This window comes from Dermochelys coriacea, chromosome 3, assembly GCF_009764565.3.
Source record: "Dermochelys coriacea isolate rDerCor1 chromosome 3, rDerCor1.pri.v4, whole genome shotgun sequence".
Classification (NCBI taxonomy): domain Eukaryota; kingdom Metazoa; phylum Chordata; order Testudines; family Dermochelyidae; genus Dermochelys; species Dermochelys coriacea.
In genome coordinates, this window is record NC_050070.1 from 97,283,978 (window position 1) to 97,304,487 (window position 20,510).

Consider the following 20,510-nt stretch of genomic DNA (forward strand, 5'->3'; position numbering starts at 1 on the left):
GCATGGCCTCCTGCTGGGCTGCCATGGCTTGTACCAGAGCTCTTACCACCTCCTCCATTGTGGTACAAAGCAAACAAACAAAAACCAAAACAAAAAAAATCCAAAACCCCAGTGCACTTTTTTTTTTAAACTTCTTTCTTCTGCCACGCTGTGAACGAAATTCACATTCCCATTGCTAACACCAGTTGTGACAAAGCTCTTTTCTTGCCTCCGTGGGTGCCGCATTTCCTGGCAGAATTCGCTAGCCTCAGAGGCTCACTGTGACCCTCCACGTAACCTTTCTCTCTCTAGAGACAAGGGTCACAGTCTACTGAGCCATTTTCATCATAAGCCAGCGAGGGAGGTGAGGAGAAGTTATCCTTCCTTGCACAGTCTCTGTTGTCTCCCAGTCTCAGTGATTAAACAGGGGGCAAAGATGGGGGGGGAGCCCTGGCCCACCCTCTACTCTGGGCTCCAGCCCAGGGACCCTAATAGTATCAGCTATGGTAGCTGACCTTTTAGAAACATGACATGTACAATTCCCTGGGCTACTTCCCCCACAGCAGCCCTCACTTCCTCAAGCTCCACTTCACCCTTACCTCAGGGCCTCCTTCCTTGTGCCTGATATGGTGTGTACTACTCAGCCTCTCCAACAGCGCAACTTCCTCCCACAGCTCCTGACATGCACTCCCACCTGACTGATTGGGAGGCTTTTAATTAGTTTCAGCCAGCCCCTGATTGGCTTCAGGTGTCCCAATCAACCTAGCCTTCTCCCTGCCTTCTGGAAAGTTCTTAATTGGCCCCATGTGTCTTAATTGACCTGGAGCAGCTGCCATTTCACTTAACCTGGTACCAGGGATTTGTTTAGCCTGGAGCGAATCTCTCCCTCTCTCCCCCACTGCTCTCCCATAGCCTTCTAGCTTGGAGGGAGGTGGAAAGCTGCTTTCCCCCTTTCCCCATACTCCCTCCCCCTAACCGTTGCTTCTGTTCCCACCGCCGAGGAGCCCCTGGACTCCTCCATCAACCCGGCTGCAGAGGGCACCCCGCTGAGAGCCGCCGAGCCAGTTGAGGCGACGGCCAGTGCCACGCGGCTGGAACCTGAGCCACCAGGGGCATCCCTCGCTGGTGAGGAGCATTCGACCTCCTTTCCGGGAGAGGACCCTACAGAAGAAAGTCCACCTCCTGATGCCGTGGCTGCCAAATCCACCAGAGAGCTTGCGCCCGGCATCGGTGAGAGCCCTCTCCCGACCCAGAATCTCACCTCTACCCCTGCCCCTGCCCTTCTCCCGCCCACCTCCCGAGATATTATTGCCACCCCTGGGACAGTCTCCTTCCCCTTTCCAACAGATGACTCCCAGGGAATGGCCTTTGTGTTTGCCCGTCCCGACCCACCAGGGGCTGCTATCCTCCCTCCGCCGCCCCCTATCGCCCCAGCATTCAGGTCAACCCATCAAGAGCCCCGTCGGGGGTCCGCACCCTGTCTGCCCGTCTCGCTGGGCCAGGGGGCTGTACCAAGGGCCCCATCGGGAAGCAACCAGACCATAACCCCAGCCCCCCATACGCTGCGAGAGGAGTTGCGGGAGTTCCTAGAAGACGTCCGTGGCTCCCGCAACAAAGTCCAGCTTGCCCTCCAGCGATGGGGGGACTTTAATCAAATCCTCCGGGCCGCAAGGGCCCTCATGGGGGAGGGGAAAAGGACCGGGAGACAGGGCGCCGCGGCCTACCAGCGGGTCCGCCACTTCCGTGACTCCTTACTCACCTACGGGGTGGGTCACGGACTGCTACGCGGCCCGCCGGGAGCCACGAGCATCCCTGCTGGTGAGGATCCCCCCCAGCCCTCCTCATGGCACCCTTTACCATCGCAACATTGAACACCCGTGGCTGTAAGATGGGTCTCCGCAGGTCCCAGGTGCTCTCCTTGCTTCGAGAGGGGAGGTACTCTGTGGTTTTCCTGCAGGAGACCCATACGGATCCGACCGCCGAAGACAGCTGGCGGCTGGATTGGGGGGACAGGGTCTACTTTAGCCACCTCACAGTTCATACGGGTGGAGTGGCGACCCTGTTCTCCCCCAACTACGGCCCGAGGTGCTGGGGGTCGCCGAGGCTGTGCCGGGTCGCCTGCTGCACCTCCGGGTCCGCATGGAGGGGCTCGTAGTCAACCTCGTCAACATCTATGCCCCAGCAGCGAGCCCGGAGCGGCTGCAATTCTATCAGCAGGCATCCGCCTTCCTCGGCACCTTGGATCCTCAGGAGTGCCTGGTCCTGGGAGGGGACTTTAACATCACCCTTGAGGAACGGGACCGCTCGGGAACCGAGCAGAGCCCGGCCGCCGTCGCCGTCCTCCAGGAGATAGTCGAACACCACTCCCTGGTGGACGTCTGGCGCGACCACCACCCGGATGACACTTCCACGTTCACCTTTGTCCGGGTAGAGGCCCATCGGTCGCGCCACTCCCGGTTGGACCGCATTTATTTATCACGCTTTCATCTTTCACGAGCCCACTCCTCCAGCATCCGGCCGGCCCCATTTTCTGACCATCACATAGCCACCGTGACAGCCTCCCTCTGCGCGGAGAGGCCGGGGCCGGCCTATTGGCATTTTAACAACAGCTTGCTGGAGGATGCGGGCTTCGTGGCGTCCTTCCGGGAGTTCTGGCTGGCCTGGCGAGGGCAGCGGCGTGCCTTTCCCTCGGCACGGCGGTGGTGGGACGTAGGGAAGGTGCGCGCCCGGCTCTTCTGCCGTGACTACACCCGGGGCACCAGCCGACGGAGGGATGCAGCGATAGAGCAGTTGGAACGGGAGGTCTTAGAGCTGGAGAGGCGTCTGGCCGCCAGCCCCGAGGATCCACCCCTCTGCGGAGCGTGCCGGGAGAAGCGGGAGGAGCTCCAGAGCCTCGAGGACCATCGGGCCCGGGGTGCCTTTGTTCGATCCCGCATCCGTCTCCTTCGGGAGATGGATTGCGGCTCCCGCTTCTTCTACGCCCTGGAAAAAAAGAGGGGGGCTAAGAAACATATCATTTGCCTACTGGCAGAAGATGGCACCCCCCTCACGGATCCGGTGGAGATGTGCGAGAGGGCAAGAGCCTTCTACGCAAGCCTTTTCTCCCCGGAGCCGACCGATCCTAACGCTTGCAGAGTGCTGTGGGAGGAGCTCCCGACGGTCAGCGTGGGCGACCGAGACCGGCTAGAGCTGCCCCTCACTCTGGCCGAGTTCTTGGAAGCCCTCCGTCGCATGCCCACCAATAAATCTCCCGGCATGGACGGACTGACCGTGGAGTTCTACCGCGTGTTCTGGGACATCCTGGGCCCAGACCTAGTCACCGTCTGGGCCGAGTCTTTGCAGAGCGGGGTCCTCCCTCTTTCGTGCAGGCGAGCCGTGCTGGCCTTATTGCCAAAGAAGGGGGACCTCCGCGATTTACGAAATTGGCGTCCCGTCTCGCTCCTCAGCACGGACTACAAAATTGTGGCAAAAGCCATCTCCCTGAGGCTAGGGTCCGTGCTGGCGGACGTGGTCCACCCAGACCAGACCTACACCGTCCCGGGCCGCAGTATCTTCGACAACCTATATCTGGTCCGGGACCTATTGGAACTTGGGTGTAGGGATGGTCTGTCGTTCGCCCTCCTGTCCTTAGATCAGGAGAAGGCGTTCGACAGGATGGATCACGGGTATCTCCTGAGCACTCTGCAGGCATTTGGCTTCGGACCCAGGTTTGTGAACTTTCTCCGGGTGCTGTACGCTTCCGCAGAGTGTCTGGTAAGACTCAACTGGACCCTGACCGAACCGGTCAACTTCGGGCGAGGAGTACGGCAGGGGTGCCCCCTCTCAGGCCAGCTCTACGCTCTGGCGATCGAGCCCTTCCTCTGTCTCCTCCGAAGGAGGTTGACAGGGTTGGTGCTGAGGGAGCCGGAGCTGTGGCTGGTCCTGTCGGCGTACGCTGATGACGTGCTCCTCATGGTCCAGGACCCGGGCGACTTGGTGCGAGTGGAGGCTTGCCAGGCCATCTATTCAGCAGCCTCCTCTGCGCGGGTCAACTGGGTCAAGAGCTCTGGCTTGGTGGTACGGGACTGGCGGCAGGCGAGCCCCCGCCCACCCGCGCTTCAAGCCATCCGGTGGAGCACGGGTCCGCTGCTCTATCTGGGCGTTTACCTTTCTGCCACGCATCCCTCTCCGCCGGAGAACTGGCAGAATTTAGAGGGCGGGGTGATAGAGCGGCTCCGGAAATGGACAGGACTACTCCGGTGCCTCTCCCTTCGAGGGAGAGCGTTAGTGCTTAATCAACTAATCCTGTCCATGCTTTGGTACCGGCTCAACACCCTGGTCCCAGCCCCGGCTTTCCTGACCAACCTGCGGACATCGATTCTGGAGTTCTTTTGGTCAGGACTGCACTGGGTCCCTGCAGGGGTTCTCCATCTACCTGTGGAGGAGGGAGGGCAGGGCCTCAAATGTCTGCTTACGCCTCCAGACCCTGCAGAGCCTCCTTTATGGTGCAGGTAGTCCGGCGTGGAGCATACTGGAGCACGCCTTCCTGCGCTGCTTCCGAGGGCTCTGATACGACCGGCAGCTCCTTTATCTCCACCCGAGAGGTCTTCCGCGAGACCTCTCCGGGCTGCCGGTCTTCTACCAGGATCTCCTCCGGACCTGGAAACTCTTTTCAATGACCAGGTCCGTGTCGGCCACCGAGGGGGCAGATCTCCTCGCGGAGCCCCTGCTACACAACCCCCAGCTCCGTCTGCAGGTGGTGGAATCCCGCTCGGTGCGCCAGAGGTTGGTCCTGGCAGAGGTCACAAGAGTCGGAGACTTCCTGGACTATGACCGGGGAGACTGGCTGGATCCCCTGACCTTCGCTCAGCGCATTGGGCTTTCCATACCTTGTACTCCCCGGCGCATAGTTCAGGAGGTGAAGGCCGCTTTGCCGCCCGCTGCTTGGGTTTATCTCGACCGGGTCCTCCACGAGGGCACGCCCCGCCCACCCGCTACCCCAGGCCCGCCGGACCTTTTAATTGGACCCCTGCCCCGTGGACCCAACCGACCCCTTTACCGGAAGCCAGCTGCATGAGATGCAGCCGGTCTGCTTTCAAACCGCGCCAAGAAAACATCTCTACACGCTTGTGTTCCACTCCCTTCATGCCTGCACCCTCGTGTCCCACCCCGATACAAAATGGCGGGACCTCCTGTCACCTTTAGAAGGTGAGGAGCCCCGGTGGGCCAGCCTATATTCCACCTTAGTCCCAAGGCCCGCCGGGGATGTTAGTTGGCGGCTCCTTCACAGAGCTGTGAGCACAGGGGTGTACTTGGCGCGGTTCACTTCAATCCCAGACACCTGCCCCTTTTGCGGCGTGAGGGATACCCTGGCACATGTATACCTGGAGTATGCCAAGCTGCAACCCCTATTCCGGCTCCTCATCAATATTTTATTAGGTTTTTGGTTGCACTTCTCCCGTCACCTTCTCATTTATGCACTCTCTATCCGTGGCCCCACAAAGTCACGGGATCTCCTGGTCAACCTCCTCCTGGCCCTAGCTAAAATGGCCATCTACAAAACCAGAGTGAGGAGGTTGGCCGAAGGAGTCTCCTGTGACAGTGGGGCCTATTTCTGATCCTCGGTCCGTTCACGTATCCGGGCAGAGTTCCTCTGGGCGGCGTCCTCTGACTCCCTTGACGCCTTTGACGAGCAGTGGGTGCTGTCTGGGGTTCTCTGCTCGGTGTCCCCATCCAGTTCCCTTCGTTTGACCCTTTGACCGCACTCCTGTCCCTGTTATTTTATTAGTTGTCCCCTGAAATTTTTTGGGTATCTAGGTCCTGTGGATCCTCCTTTTAGGCTGGGGGGGATCCTTTAGCGGTGGACGGGCTTTGCCCGCCCACTTCCCGGATCCCCCCCAAAAAAGTAACCCTATGACCAACTGACACATTCCTCTGTGTGTGTACGTAGGTGTAGGGGCTAGGGCAGGATGCAGAAGGGATCAAGGAGCAGCCTAGGGCGGAAAGAACATTTCTGTTCCTTGCCCCGCTGCTGTGGACACCATCAATCCAAGTCCACTTGCCAGGGCTGGATGCTGGGAGCAGGATGCAGGAAGCGATACCAAGCAATGAGCGTGTGAAATGACAGAAATGGGGAGAACCAGGGCTGGCTTTACCATGAGGTGAACTGAGGCAGCCGCGTCAGGTGCCAGACTGTGGGACCCAGAGTGTAGAAAATTGTGTAGGCTGCTGGTGCATATGTATTCTCTCTGCTCTAGATGCACAGAGATGGTGGAGTGCTGTGCTGGAGGAAGGAGGGCACAAGAGACATAACAGGCAGGCAGGAGAAAAGGTGAGAGGCAATAACAGAAAGCAGCAGGAGCTGCAGGGAGAGAGAGGAGGAGGAGCCTCTTATGTACCTCTGTAGCACCCCTAGGAGCCTGGACTGATTAACAAAAGCTTCTCAGGGAGCTTCCTGTTTCCTGCTGCTTCCCTGAACCCGCTTGAGGAGAACAAGCAGTCAACTGAAGTAAGTAGTAGGAGCCAGTTAGGCCCTTCAGATCCTGATATCTTCCGTCACTCAGGCCCTGCTACCAGCTTGCTTATTTGTCCCCTTCAATTGAGTTTTGAGAGCCACTATAGCTGGCGCAGAACAGCAGTCATGAGTGAAAGAAGAAAACGCCTCTCTGGGGCAGCATTCAGAAAACGAAAGCAAGCAAAGGAAGGTTTTCTATCTAAGCAGGAAGGAGCTCTCCTGAGATACATAGACACAAATGCTCACAGTGAGCCTTCCGGCCCCAGTGAGGATGTGAGTGGTGAGGAGATGCTCTTCCAGTTAGTCAGAGTGCAGGTGTCCTGGCAGCTACTGCAGCATCCATATCTCCATTTCAAATGGATGTAACCATGCACATTCCTGAAGAAAAGTGTAGATCAGAGAAAAGTGTGGTGGAGGCGCAAGAAACAGCTGCTGCTGAGTTTGGTTCCTTAAGTCTAGATGATCCAGGACCGTGGACCCATTTGAGCAGTAGCCTGAGGGACTTCCTTGTACTGCATGGGCCACAGCAAGTGAAATACTTCATGTTCCCCAAAGACAATGAAAATAGACGTTTCCATCCAACACATTACTGTCTTGAAATCACCAACGGTGACAAAGTGGAGAGGCCATGGCTTATGTACGTCATTTGAGCTCCCTGCCTCAGATGCCAAAATGTTGTGGGCTGGCCCCGGTCGGGTGACTAGATGTCCTGATTTTATAGGGACAGTCCTGATGTTTGGGTCTTTTTCTTATATAGGCTCCTATTACCCCCCCCCCCCCGCCCAGTTTTTTACACTTGCTGTCTGGTCACCCTAGGCCCTGGGAGAACTGTGACACGTCTCTGCTGGGGCGCAACTGGCATGTCCAGGCCTGGCGAGGAGAGCACCAGGCCCCTGAGAGTGACCCCAGGCCATACTGCATGCTCTGGTGCAACAGGCAGAGCCATGCTGGCACACTCCGGAGGGTCTGTATTTGGGGGGTGAAACCTCCCTTCCAGGCCCAGTGCCCACCACGCCTTCTGCATTGGCCAGTGTCCTCTGTGGGATGGGTGGGTGGGTGGCTGTCCCTCCCTGCCCCTACCATACACACGTGCCTTCTAACACGGACCCTTTAGGTGTTCCCCGCTTTGGTGTGGGGGTTGTGCAAGACGCAGCTGTTTGCTACTTCAAGCACCAAACCAGCCCAGGGAGAAAAAAAATTAGCTTCCCTGACCGGGAATCGAACCCGGGCCGCGGCGGTGAGAGCGCCGAATCCTAACCACTAGACCACCAGGGAACTGACAAAAGGGCTGTCTGCGCATCTTTGTAAGCGCTATACGCAAGTCGTTCTACGCTCCCTCTCACGTCGCCCCGCCTCTGCCCCCTCTACGCCGTTCAGAGTGCGAATTGCTAACTCCGCCTACTCACATAAAACCCGCCCGTCTCGACACGTAGTCGCGCCCCACCCCTTGGCCTTTCCCTTTTCGGCCAGTACCACCTTGCTGGGATGGAAGAGCCGGGGGGTGACGCACCCAGCAAGGGAGAGCCCATTCCCCCCCGCGGCGGCCCGGCTTGGGAGCGGCGGGATGCAAGGGGCGGGCTGTGAGGAGCCTGGCGCGAGTGGGGGACGCGCTGGGGCTGAGCTGTGCCGGGAGGTGGCGCCGTGTCCCACGCGTGTTCGCGCACGTGGGGCGGGGCCAGTAGAGAGGCGCGTGGGTGACCTGCATCCCTCCTGGAGTGGGGCGCTGCCCTGCCAGGGGATGCCTTGGTTTGGGATGAGACCTGGGTAGGACGCGTGCCAGGTTGAGAGTGCTGCTCTCCCTCGCGGTATTTTAACTCGTGTGGTCACGGGTAAATGCCTGAGGCGACTAGAAGTGAAAAGGATCCGAGGGGTTGGGAAATAATCTTTTTCTCCTCCTCTTCTTCTTCTTTTTTTTTTTTTTTGGTGTTGTCCTCGTGTTTGTCTGCAGGTGATATGTAATTGTCAGTTCTTATTTTATTGCTTCTTTCGCATAGTGGGAAGCTTTGCAGGTCTTGAGAGAGAAGAGGGAAAGCATGTTTACAAATAAGAAAAAATGGTTAAAAATCCACAAATAAATCAAAATCAAGGGGTTCTTGGGAAGGTACAGGCAGAGTACATAAATTAACTTAATTTTAAAAACCCTGGATTTCTGATCACTTTTTTTTTTTTAAAAGAGTATAGTGTTACTTATCACAAGTGTAATGGTAAACACCTGGCTATATTTCTGTTGGGCCAGGTGTATTGCAGGTGCTTAAGTTTCTCCATCACTCCAATAAGAAACTATTGTGCAGTATTGGTATATGGAGTTAAATGCTTCACCTAAGAGGTAGCTGAATTTAAGTGATGGGTAAAATGCTAACATATAGGGCAGAGGTGGCCAACCTGAGCCTGAGAAGGAGCCAGAATTTATCAATGTACGTTGCCAGAGAGTCACAGTAATACATCAGCAACCCCTCACTAGCTCCCCCCACACTCCCAGTGCCTCCCACCCACTGACAGGCCCACTGATCAGTGCCTCCTGCTCCCTTCCTGTGAGGGAGGCTGGGTGGGGAGGAGCAAGGGCAGTGCAGGCTCAGGGGAGAGGGTGGGAAGGGGTGGAGTGGGGACCAGGCCTGGGGCAGAGCCAGGGGTTGAGCAGTGAGCACCCCCGGCACATTGGAAAGTTGGTACCTGTAGCTCCAGCCCTGGAGTCGGTGCCTATACAAGGAGCCGTAAAATACCTTCTGAAGACCTGCATGTGGCTCCGGAGCCACAGGTTGGCCACCCCTGGTATAGGGTCTGATCCAGCAAGTCCTCTGCATGCAGAACTCCCATTGACTTCAAAATCATTTTCACGTAGAGAGCTTGCAGGATTGCAGCCAGAATTCATAAAATATCGTAAGATATTTTGAGATGGAAAGTGCAGTGCGGGGGGCTTAAATTTGTAGGGGTACTCAGCTTTAAAGCCTGGCTCTGATCAGAGTTACGCTTTTGAGGATGTTATGGGGAAAACTCAGATGTAAAAAATGAGTCAAGAGTTTGATTAAAGCAGCAGTTCTGAAAGTTTGTATCAGGACCTCATTTTAATAAGGTTGTTAGGGCTGGCATTAGCCTTTCTGGGCCCCTGGCCTGAAACCAAAGCCCGAGCCTCACCGTCCAGGGCCGAAGTCAGAGCCTGAGTGCTTCAGCCCTGGGTTCAGGTTACAGGCCCCCTGCCTGGGGCTGAAGCCCTTATGATTTGGATTTGGTGCCCCGCACGGTATGGTGGGGCTCAGGCTTTGTCATCCCCCCCACCCCCCAGGTGGGGCAGCGGGGCTCGGGCAGGCTCAGGCTTTGGTCCCCCATCCTCTGGTCATATAGTAATTTTTTTTTTTGTCAGAAGGGGGTTGTAGTGCAATGAAGTTTGAGAACCCCTGGATTAAAAATTCTTTTAATGTTCTTATTGCTGCCCTACAGTTCCAGAAGAAGTAGTTAGCTGACATCCCTTTGGCTGTCCCTGAAGACTGTAATATCTTTTCTGAGGGTTTGTTAATAAGAGACCTTTCATCTTAATGGTTTAAATAAAAGTTAAATGGAGTTAAGAGTGACTGAAAGTACTATCAGTCACTTAGAATAAACAGTGCTACAGGAATGTAGTAATTAACCCTAGATCAAACATCATAAATTAGAAAACAAACTGCTAAAGTTAAGCTGAAAAGAAATCCAGCAAATTAAGGTGAAATGCACAGTCAGAGTTGTTTGGGGGCCCTAACTCTGCCTTGTCAAAGATGTTTCAGGCTCCCCATATAGTTAACATTCACTGAAATATTGTGCATAGACTAATTAAGAAAAAAAAAGAATTAATGGTCAAAATTTCCTCTATTATTCATGATAGAAAAATTCTCTTTCAGCAGAAACCTCAACTCTGTCCTATAGTGACATAAGGCAAAAATCACAATTTGGAGTGAGGCATTAAAAATGAGTTAACTACATGGGAAGTTTGAAATATTTGTGAAGGGGGAGAGTTAAGGTGTTTTTTTGTTCCTTAACTGCATTTCCATACCTGAACATGTTTAGATTTCTTTTCAAATTAACCTTAGCTGTTGGTTTCCTGGGTTTATAATGCTTGGTTTTGGATGATTACAACAGCTGTTAATGTAGCTTAATTTACTCTAAATTACAGCTATGTACTCAGCTGTAACTCTGTTTTTAAATTTTTGTGTGGGAATTTTTATTAATGTCATATGAACAATAAACAAGAAACTGAAAGAATGTTATCATGTAATATTGCTAATGATTTGAAAATATGAAGCATCAACTTTAAATCATTTAAAAAAACTTTTATGGTCAGATTCATTGGTATATTGTGCTGCTCGAAAGTGAGGTACAGCAGTCAGAGCATATGGACCAACTAAACTGAGTTAACAGCTGCTTTGTTTTGGTAGAGCAGCATAAAGTAGCATGAGTTCACACTGCATTCACCTTATGTTTATCTCCACATGTGCCTACTCATCCTATGTTTCCTTTCCCCTCTGCCTACTTCTTGAGTAGTTTTGGTGTGGTAGGGTTTTTTGTTTTGTTTTTTAAGCTATTTAAGATGATGGTTACTGCCATTATTTTTCATAATTGAAAAATGATTGTTCTCCTGCACTGTAAAGATGGGGGAGACATTCAGTTCCATTAAGAACATTGTGAGAGAACTTTCTCAAAATGGCCACCAGCTGTGGCTTCAATCCCATTATTCTCAATGGGAAATGGCAGCCATTGTGAAAGAGGGCAGTTTGTGGCATTCTGCAATAGACCGCTGTGTCCACAGCTGCTGAGGAAGAGACTTGTATGAAGAATAACAGGAAAAAAGACCATTGATCTTAAGTTCACGTGTAGCCTGTGCATAAGATGAGTGAGTTTTAACTATATGGGAAGCTTGAAGAGTCTGTGATGGTCTTGTACTGAGATTAAGAGGGCGGGGTGCCTAATGCTAGGTGCTAAACTCCTTACAGAACCCATTTAACTAATTTGAATTCCTAAATTAACAGATATACTTATTATACACAGAAGAGAAAAAGTGGGTGACATAATATCTTTTATTGGACCAACTTCTGTTGGTGAAAGAAACAAGGTTTTGAGTAGGTGTTCTCAAACTGGGGGTTGGGACCGCTCAGGGGGTTGTGATGTTATTAAATGGGGGGGTAACAAGCTGTCAGCTTCTACCCCAAACCCCGCTTTGCCTCCAGCATTTATAATGGTGTTCAATATATTAAAAAGTGTTTTTAATTTATAAGGGGGGGTCACACTCAGAGGCTTGCTATGTGAAAGGGGTCACCAGTACAAAGGTTTGAGAACCACGGCTTTTGAGTTACACAGAGCTCTTCTTCAGGTCTGGGAAAGGTACTCAGAGTTGTCACAGCTAAATTCAAAATGGAACACACTGTTCAGCATAAGTAGTTAATACATATTCTAAGAGAGCGTTCAAAATGAGGTACCCCATTAACAACTCTGCAGCCATAAGACAAAAAAGGGGGGGAGGGAGATTAGTGGGTTACAGATTGTTGTAATAAACTGTACATCCAGTGTCTTTATTAAGACGATGATTCTTAGTGCCTAGCAGAATTATGAATTTAAGTTCCCGGGCTCATTTTTTTGAAGGTGTTGTACAGGTTTCCTTTGAAGATGAGGACTGGGAGGTCAGATATGGAGTGATTGTTTGTGAAAAGTGTTTGCCCAGAGGTGATGGTGTTCTTGTCTTTTATCATTTTCCTTTGTGAGTTCATTTATTTGGCTGTGGCACTGAGGACCTTTCCCAGACCTGAAGAAGAACTCTGTAGCATGAAAGCTTGTCTCCCTCAAAAAGAAGTTGTCCATTACCTCACTTACCTTGTGTCTCTAGTGTCCTGGGATCAACATGGCCACAACAACACAGCAAAAAACAATGGTACTTATACAATCTCAGAAAAGCTATTTTGTGCTCAGAGAGTAAGCGCTTTAATTTGGGGAAGGATGTATTGTCTTTTTTTCATATATAAAAGGTATGAATTCTGTGTCTTACATGCAAGAGTCAGCTCACCCTTTATTATGGAATTGCTACTGCTGCCTCCAGAATACAAGGAGAGTAAGTTCCTGAAGCCCTGCCTAGATTTTCATATGATCTCATCCTAAACATTGATGATACAGTTAGCTTTACTTCAAAGATGCATATTTCCTATGCAGTAAAGCTCACTAGCCAAGCCATGTTTGGGGTTGGGCAGATTGGAGAGGCCCTGGAGGTTTTTCGCCTTCCTCTGTAGCATGGGGCACGGGTCACTTGCTGGAGGATTCTCTGCTCCTTAAAGTCTTTAAACCACGATTTGAGGACTTCCAATAGCTCAGACATAGGTGAGATGTTTTTCACGGGAGTGGGTGGGTGAGATTCTGTGGCCTGCCTTGTGCAGGAGGTCAGACTAGATGATCATAATGGTCCCTTCTGACCTTAATATCTATGAATCTATGAATGTGTACGTTGCAGAGGGACCCTACAACATTAACCCACCCAAAGTGTGCATGCAGATAATTATTTTTTCCTTGTGAGTAGACAGAATACGGAAATGGAGTATAAGTCGGATCCTGCTCCTAATGATGTTGTTGCAGTTTTGCCACTGATGTCAGTGGAAACGGAACTGGGACTGTAGAGAAAATTTGTCCTTTATATTTCCATATCCAGTCTTTTGGTAGAAACTGACCAGATCGTATAGGCACACAATGGGGAGCTATGCATCAATAAGTGGAAACCTAGTGCACATGTTTAGTTTTGTGAACTCTTATGCTATGTGGTGGCTTTCTTAGGCCAGGAATACCCTAAAACTTTTGTCAGCATAGCATTTTCAGGTATGATTTTATTTATTTTTATTTTTGCAACACTTCTGTGCCAGCAAAAGCTCTAGTCTAGCATAATTATACTTGCAAATGCACTTTCTTGCAGGTATAAATTGTGTCTACCTTAGGAAGGCTTGCTGATACAGCTATGTCAGCAAACTTTTTCTAGTATAGATTAGGCTTTAGAGGCCTTTCTCCTGAAGTTACGGCACACGTGATCATATTCCACTCTCCCCTCCCTTTTTTTTAAAATGAAAGCTAAGTTTCTTGCCCTCATAGTTGTGGAGGATAACTTAAAAATGTGAATTGAGTCAGAAGGCATATAAAAAGGTACAAGCAACTTACAAATAAAATGTAATGATGTTTTGGGGCCTGATTCATGATTGGCAATATTGAATGTTTGGCATCACAGTACCAGCCTTGTCTCTTTGTTTTTTAAAGAATAAATAGGAAAACAAAGATCTTGATGTGTGTGCTTAGGGAAACTTTAAAAGTAAAAATGTAAAATTCTCTGGTTTCACAATAAGCAAACAGAGTATTTTTCAAAATAAGTGATATTCCAAATAAATATAGAAAGAACTCTAATTACTTATAGTGATGATTTTAGTTTTGTGATGTGAATTGTGAGAAATATTCTTTTAAACATGTAATAAAAGATTAGAGGAGGAGTGGAGGGGACAAAAAGTACTTTCCTGACTGGGAATCAAACTGCGGCTGCCGTGTAGAGAACAATGAATCCTAACCACTAGACCAGGGAGTGACAGCCTTTGGCATGTGGCCCGCCAGGGTAAGCCCCCTGGCGGGCCAGGCCAGTTTGTTTACCTGCCACATCTGCAGGTTTGGCTGATCGCAGCTCCCACTGGCCGCAGTTTGCTGCTCCTGGCCAATGGGGGCTGCAGGAAGCGGCAGTCAGCACATCCCTCGCCCCGCGCTGCTTCCCGCAGTCCCCATTGGCCTGAAGCAGCAAACCGCGGCCAGTGGCAGCTGTGATCGGCTGAACCTGCCGATGTGGCAGGTAAACCGTCGGGCCGCGGGTCAAATGTTGCCATCCCTGCACGAGACCATCAGGGGAAAATGATAATGTTATTACACACTTGGATATACTTTTGTATACATATGTAAGTTTCCTTTTCTTCTGTGACTAACTCGTGATTCCTCTTTATTCTTTCACTTCCCCCTTCCCTATCTAAGATAGCTTAACTATGTGTTGTTCTGTCAGTGATTCAGCTCCTACTGGCACAGACGCGCAGCCAGTTGGGCTCAATGTCTCTTCAGCTCCAACTAGCATTCAAGAACAACCAAGAAAGATGCACAATCTTCCTAAGTTGGGGGACGGGGAGGAATAAAGTCTGAAAATGAGACTTCCATCCATTAGTTATAAAAAGGAAATGTCCATGAGCAATCAAAATTAATAAAGCCCAGCTTTTTATCAAAGGTGCTGTAGCCAAAATGTTAAGAGTTAGGTACCCAAATTCAGATATGGACACCTAATAAGTGACTTTATTTTCACATGGCTGCATACCCACCTTTGACTAATGTGGTCATTATAAGTTAATACATGGGTTAAGTTATTACTCTAATTTGATTGTGGTTCTAGATTCCTAAAAAGCCTAAGCAAAGTAAAGAATTGTTTTGATGTTAGATAACATACATTAGGTAGAAGATGACTTTCTGTAGATTTCTGGTGTGCCCTCTATATAGTGCTTTTTAAGTATCCACTTCAGTACTAACCTATCTTGATTTACACAGGAGCTCTGAGTGACATCTCTACAGTTGCCCTTTCATTCTAAATCTCTGTTATCAAATAACTGGAGAAGAGACTTCATTGTCAGGCCCTTGTAACTCTCTGAAAATTACCATTACAGCTGAAGTGTGTTATATTTGTTTTCAGCATAAAGGTGATTTTAAAAACAAATAAACATCAAAATACATTGTCCAGAGCTTTGTAGCAAGCTTCAACCCTCTGCCCCCAATGTTGTGTTTATGAGCTGTGAGTTGGCTGACAGTACCTTCCTGTAGTTTAATTTCCTTTATATTTTTATTATATGCTGTTAAACTTCAACTGAGCTAGAGGGTGCTCTCTGAGAGTTTGTAAATTATGTTCATGTACAATATATGGCTACTATTTACAGCTGGTTAGAAAATTGTTGGCCTTTTTTCAAAAGAAAATTGTGGGGTGGGGGGAAGGAAGTCTCAACTAAATTATTCTTGTGTAAAATGTTTAATTTTTTTTTCCTATTTTTCTTTCTCCCTCACTGTTAGATGTGAGAAGCCCTTTTCTGTACCTCAAAATCCCAGATTGCCCTTTTAAGTTATCTAGTGTGGAAATGTATATGATTCTAGTTTTTACTAAAGGCTTGATCCTGAGTCCATTAAAATCAATAGAAAGAGTCCTGTTGACTTCAGTGGGCATTGGATTAGGTATTAATGACTATTAATAAAGCTAAGATTTAGTCATGGATATTTTTGGTAAAAGTCATGGGCAGCTCATGAAATAAAAATTCATGGCTCATGACCCATCCATGACTTTTACTATACATACCCATGACTAAATCTCTGCTTCTGGGGTGGGGTCCTGCTCGTGGGCTGCTGTTCCAGGATCGGGAGTTGACTGCCCTCCCCCCGACCCCCCAGCGGCCACTTCTCTCCAGGGATCGCTCTCCAGATGGCATCCGGGGCCCCTGCTCTCGCTGTGTCAGGACTGCTACTGCTGGGGTGGTCCCCGAGGTGACTCCAGGACCAATGCTTGGGCTCTCCCTGGAGGCGGAGATGGCTGCTGCTTGGGCACTCCCTGGGGCCAGCTGCCTGGGGCTGTTCCTGCAGCAGCCATTGTGGCTGGCACCAGGGCCGGCCCCAGGGCCAGCCCGAGTGGCTGGCTCCGGGGCCACTCTAGCAGCAGTCAGTGCGATGGCCCCGGGGACTGCCCAAGTGGCTGGCCACAGGGCCGCTCCAGCAGGGGCCGGTGTAGCTGGCTCCGTGGCAGCCCCTGGGACCACTGCTTGGGCGCTCCCCATGACCAGTTGCATTGGCTGCTGCTTGGGCGGTCCCCAGAGCCAGCTGCCCAGAATCCATGACTTCCACAACTTCCGTGACAGAATCACAGCCTTAACTATTATTAATTAAAACTTTCAACTAACACCAAATATAACCTGTGGCTTTAGCTCTGTGCAAAGTATGCATTTCCAGTAATATTCCCCAAAACATCAGAGCCTAAGGAGAAATTTAAATCCATTCAAGAATTTGACTCTAGCATCCCAGTTATACTGTTCGTTTATTTTGCATGTTAGTATATCAAAAGCGGTAATTTAAAGTTTTGTCCCGACTTGGTACAAATCTCCCCAAATATCCCAGCAAGGCCACAATCCACGGAATAATTTTGTCAGTGGGTGAAAAATAGTTATATATTTTTTTCAAACTAGTATAAACACTAATGGAACTGAATTGTACAACTCTGCAAGGACCAATTCACAGGCATTGGGGGTTTTAACAGGTAAAAACTTGGCCACTATTAATAGCCATTTGATGAGCTGAAGGTGAGCTGAATCAGAAGATGAGCTGATCAAAATTACACCCGTGACCTGGTCATGGGCAAATTAATGTCAAGGTCCCTATAATCGTGATCAGGGAAGAGTCCAGACTTATCACCTATCCTATGTGGAAGGGAAAAAAAGACAAAAATAAAATTGATATCAAAATATAACATTTAGTTAGGTTCTTATGTAACCCCATCACCACAGTATCTGAGTAGCTGCTAATGTGAGCTACTATGTCTAACTGTAGAAGCCCAGTAAATAGTTAAGTGGAGTCTTAGACCTTGCTCTTACAAGGAGTTTTGTGGGGGTACAGAGTATATCCACATGGAACATCCTGTAAGAGTGGGGACCCTAATCTTCAAAATGCTTTTCATAAGTTTTATACAGCTGCCTATCATCACTGTGGTTTCTGAGCACCTTTCATGTAAAATCTATTAATAATAGAGCATGGATGTATATGTTCACAAAAGCCTAAACCACAAAAAGATGGGCAGCTACATTCTGTGAGCCTCTGCATTTTCTTTAAAGTCAGCTTTGGCTACAGTAAATTACAGTGATGTAGCCTGAGAGTGACAAATGCCTGGATCATAGTGGCTAGGTTTCCTTGGACCTGAAAGAAAGTATTGCTAGTCACTGACTTTACCTGCTCAGCCAAATTTAGGGATGAATTAAATAGGCTTTGCACCATTTTGCGTGGGAGATGTACATCTTCAATGGAAATAAAGAGAAGAGGGAAAGAAAAAATGTCCCAATTCATTCTTCACAGTGTTTCCCTTTCGTTGTGAATTATGTTTATTAGTGTAATGCCTGGGGACCAACCAAGAATGGGGCTTCAATAGGCTAGGCCCATATGGAAGGCATGATATTTCTTATCTTAAAAGAGCTGCCTTGCTATGGCACTTTATTCTTTATCTGGCATTTCATTACGAGAGTCTCATTTTACAAACATGGGGAATATTGTGTGTTTATCATGGGTGGCGTGTGAACTGCTGGCTGGGGGAGGCTAGCTCCCAGCCCCGCCCCATCTGCCTGAGGCCTCAACCTTTCCACACCCTCTGCCAGAGCCCTCCTCCCACTGCAGCTGCCAGCTTCAGCCCCAGGCTAGAGCCTCAGCCCCAGAGTGCCCACAGTCCTGGAGTGGGCGGCGCAGCACCGGGAGATAGGTGGTGTAGCCGCCCTGAGCACCGGGAGGACGGGTGGCATGGCTGCAGGTCTCCCCCCAGCCCCAGAGTGTCGGGAGGGCTGGTGGTGTGGCCTCAGCCTCCTTAGGCCCAGAGCGCCAAGAGGGTGGGTAGTGCGGCCTGAGCTGCGGCCACCCCACAGGGAGACTGGAGCTGCACCTAGCGGAAACTGGAGGGGGGACCTGGGGGTGGAGCATGTGCGGGGCCACGGCTGGTTGTTTGGGGAGGCACAGCCTCCCCCAGCCTATGATACCTGTCACCCATGGTGTTTATATACATAACTGCTTAACCTCAGGCTTTTAGTCTGCAGTTCATGATTTTGTGGGATTGCTAAAGCCTTCAGGCCTGCTTCTGAAGTCTCAGGACTTCCAGAGCTGGAGCTGTGAATGTGAAACAGACGGAGGAACAGAGAGAGAGGTGATCATTATACAGTCTAAAGGAGGAATAGCTGCAAAGATGACTAATCTTGTATGCTCAAGACCTGCTGTTGCCCAAAGTCAAATAATGTAGGAAAATATATTTATTTTCCTGATTTTAAAACAGAACACTTTTTTATCCTAAGAAGAAGAAAGGTGGAGGCGGGGAGTGTAGAGAGGCAGGGAATATGAATATCTTAGGTTTTTCATTTTCCCACTGAAATTAAGGTTATCGATTTTCAATACATTTAAAATTTGGGCCCTGATTCTATAATCGGACTCCTCATGGGTGCAAGGGGCCAACTACATGGATCAAATTACAGGATTGGGGAGCTAGTAAAAAAAAGTATATGTACTTTTTTGGGGGGGCTCCCCAAAGTAATTGAGGGAACACTAACTTGTTCAGATTAAGGTGCTGACCCTGCCATGGACTCTATGGGGGTGCCCGGGGAGGGGGTCAACCCTTTTTGTTGCAACTTGTGAGACTGAGGCCTTGACCCTGACAAATGTATCTCTCTTCCCCCTTCTCATCCCGCCCCCCCCCCCCCCCAAAAAAAAACCTCCTTAGACAAGTCAATTTGCCTAGAAAATGAGCATCCTGAGGGCCGGCTCCTTGGTGTGGTCAATAGGACAAATCACGGGGCCGAAAACTGCGGTGATATTTTGAGGGGGCTAATACTGTCGCCCTCCCTCGGGGGAGAGGGAGCCGACGCGCAGGTCGGCGCTGGAGGACGGGGCCGGGCAGGGCGGAGCTGCGGGGCCGCGCTAGCGGCGCAGGCAGAGCCGGGGGAGCGGGGCGCGCCGGTGGCGAGGCCGGTGGGTGGGTGCGGCGCAGGCGGGGCGGGCTCTGCCTGGCGACCATGCTGCAGGCGGAGGCCGGGAGCTGCGCGGGCTGAGCTGAGCTGAGCTGCCTGCAGCGGCCGGGTCTCTCCGGGGACCGCTCCTCGGCGGTCGTGGATGTTCCCGGGCTGCCGCGCCCGCGCCTCTGCAGCGACCCCCAACCCCGCCTCCTGAAGCCGCCCGGGGAGCATGGGGCCCCGCTGAGCATCCCTGAGAGGATCCGATCCAGCCGCAACCGCAAGTGCCCGGCCCGCGGCTGAAGGAACCGGTGCAGCTGGGTGGGTCTGAGCGGGCGGGCAGCGAGCCCTGCGCGGGCGATGCCCCTTTCCGGCTGGGGCGGGGGTGACCCGCAGCCGCCTGGGGAGGGGAAGGGGGCTCCATCGGGGGCCGACATTTTGCGGACCTCATAACAATTAACCTGCCTTTTCAGAGGCACAACAACACAGCCGGCGGGGGGAGGGAGGAGGAGGCGGGCAGATGGGGAAGTGCATTAGTTTGTCTGGCTTCAGAAATGCTGGTTTCCTTGGCTTGGCTGTGACAGCAAAACCAGAGGGGGGCTTGAGGAAGCTGCGGGACTGAAAGGTGCAGATGGTGTGTTGTGCCTGTACAGCTAGCCTGTGTTTGGGGAAGGGGGGTTCAATTCTTTACCGGATTGGTTATGTTTTGGTAGGACCCACAGTGAGGTAGCTGCTTTCAATCTCTATAGTCCTGCTTCAAAGATTTTACTATCCAAGTCTTTTTGTTTATTTCTCTGCAATTAAATCCTTTTGCTAATAGTGTAATTACTTCTTCTCCCACCTTTTACACGTTCTGAAATATATTTCCAGTTAGGATGACAGAATTTTTACATGTACTTCCAGGAAGTAGATTTCATTTTTTTTTTTTTAAATCTGAGGAGGAGGTGATGGTGGTAATTTGAGAGAAGGGCCTTAAATGATATTTTGGGAGCATGAAATCTGTCGTAGGTATTGAGTGATGTGGGGTGGGTATTCATTGCAGTGATGCACTGAAACATCCAGCAATAGGCAACGATCATATTCCAGTGTGTTTGACATAACTTCATACCTGATATCCTTTGTTATTCAAGGAAATTGGTGGGCTAGGAACGTGGTTTCAAATACAATTTCAAAATAAAGAACAAATGCTGATTTTCATTTTCTTGCATCAGTCTGGATTTGGGGCAATTGTAAGATTCCCAGCATGTGAATTGTTGGAAAATGGGGTTGGTTGTGATAGTTCTATTTAAAACAAATAGATGTAT

At 50.4% G+C, this 20,510-nt stretch overlaps 1 protein-coding gene and 1 non-coding gene across 3 annotated transcripts in view; one reads left to right on the forward strand and one right to left on the reverse strand.

Annotated features, from left to right (window-relative positions):
• Positions 1-7,675: 7,675 nt before the first annotated feature.
• Positions 7,676-7,747, reverse strand: TRNAE-CUC. Its single transcript has one exon. It is a non-coding gene; the product is annotated as a tRNA-Glu (tRNA).
• An 11,649-nt stretch (positions 7,748-19,396) lies between these two features.
• NCOA7 (nuclear receptor coactivator 7) overlaps positions 19,397-20,510 on the forward strand; it is a 144,789-nt gene continuing 143,675 nt past the window's right edge. For both annotated transcript variants that reach the window (XM_038395949.2, XM_038395950.2), the window contains exon 1: positions 19,397-19,527. The gene's annotated coding sequence lies outside the window, so the exon portion shown is untranslated. The remainder of the gene's footprint in view (positions 19,528-20,510) is intronic.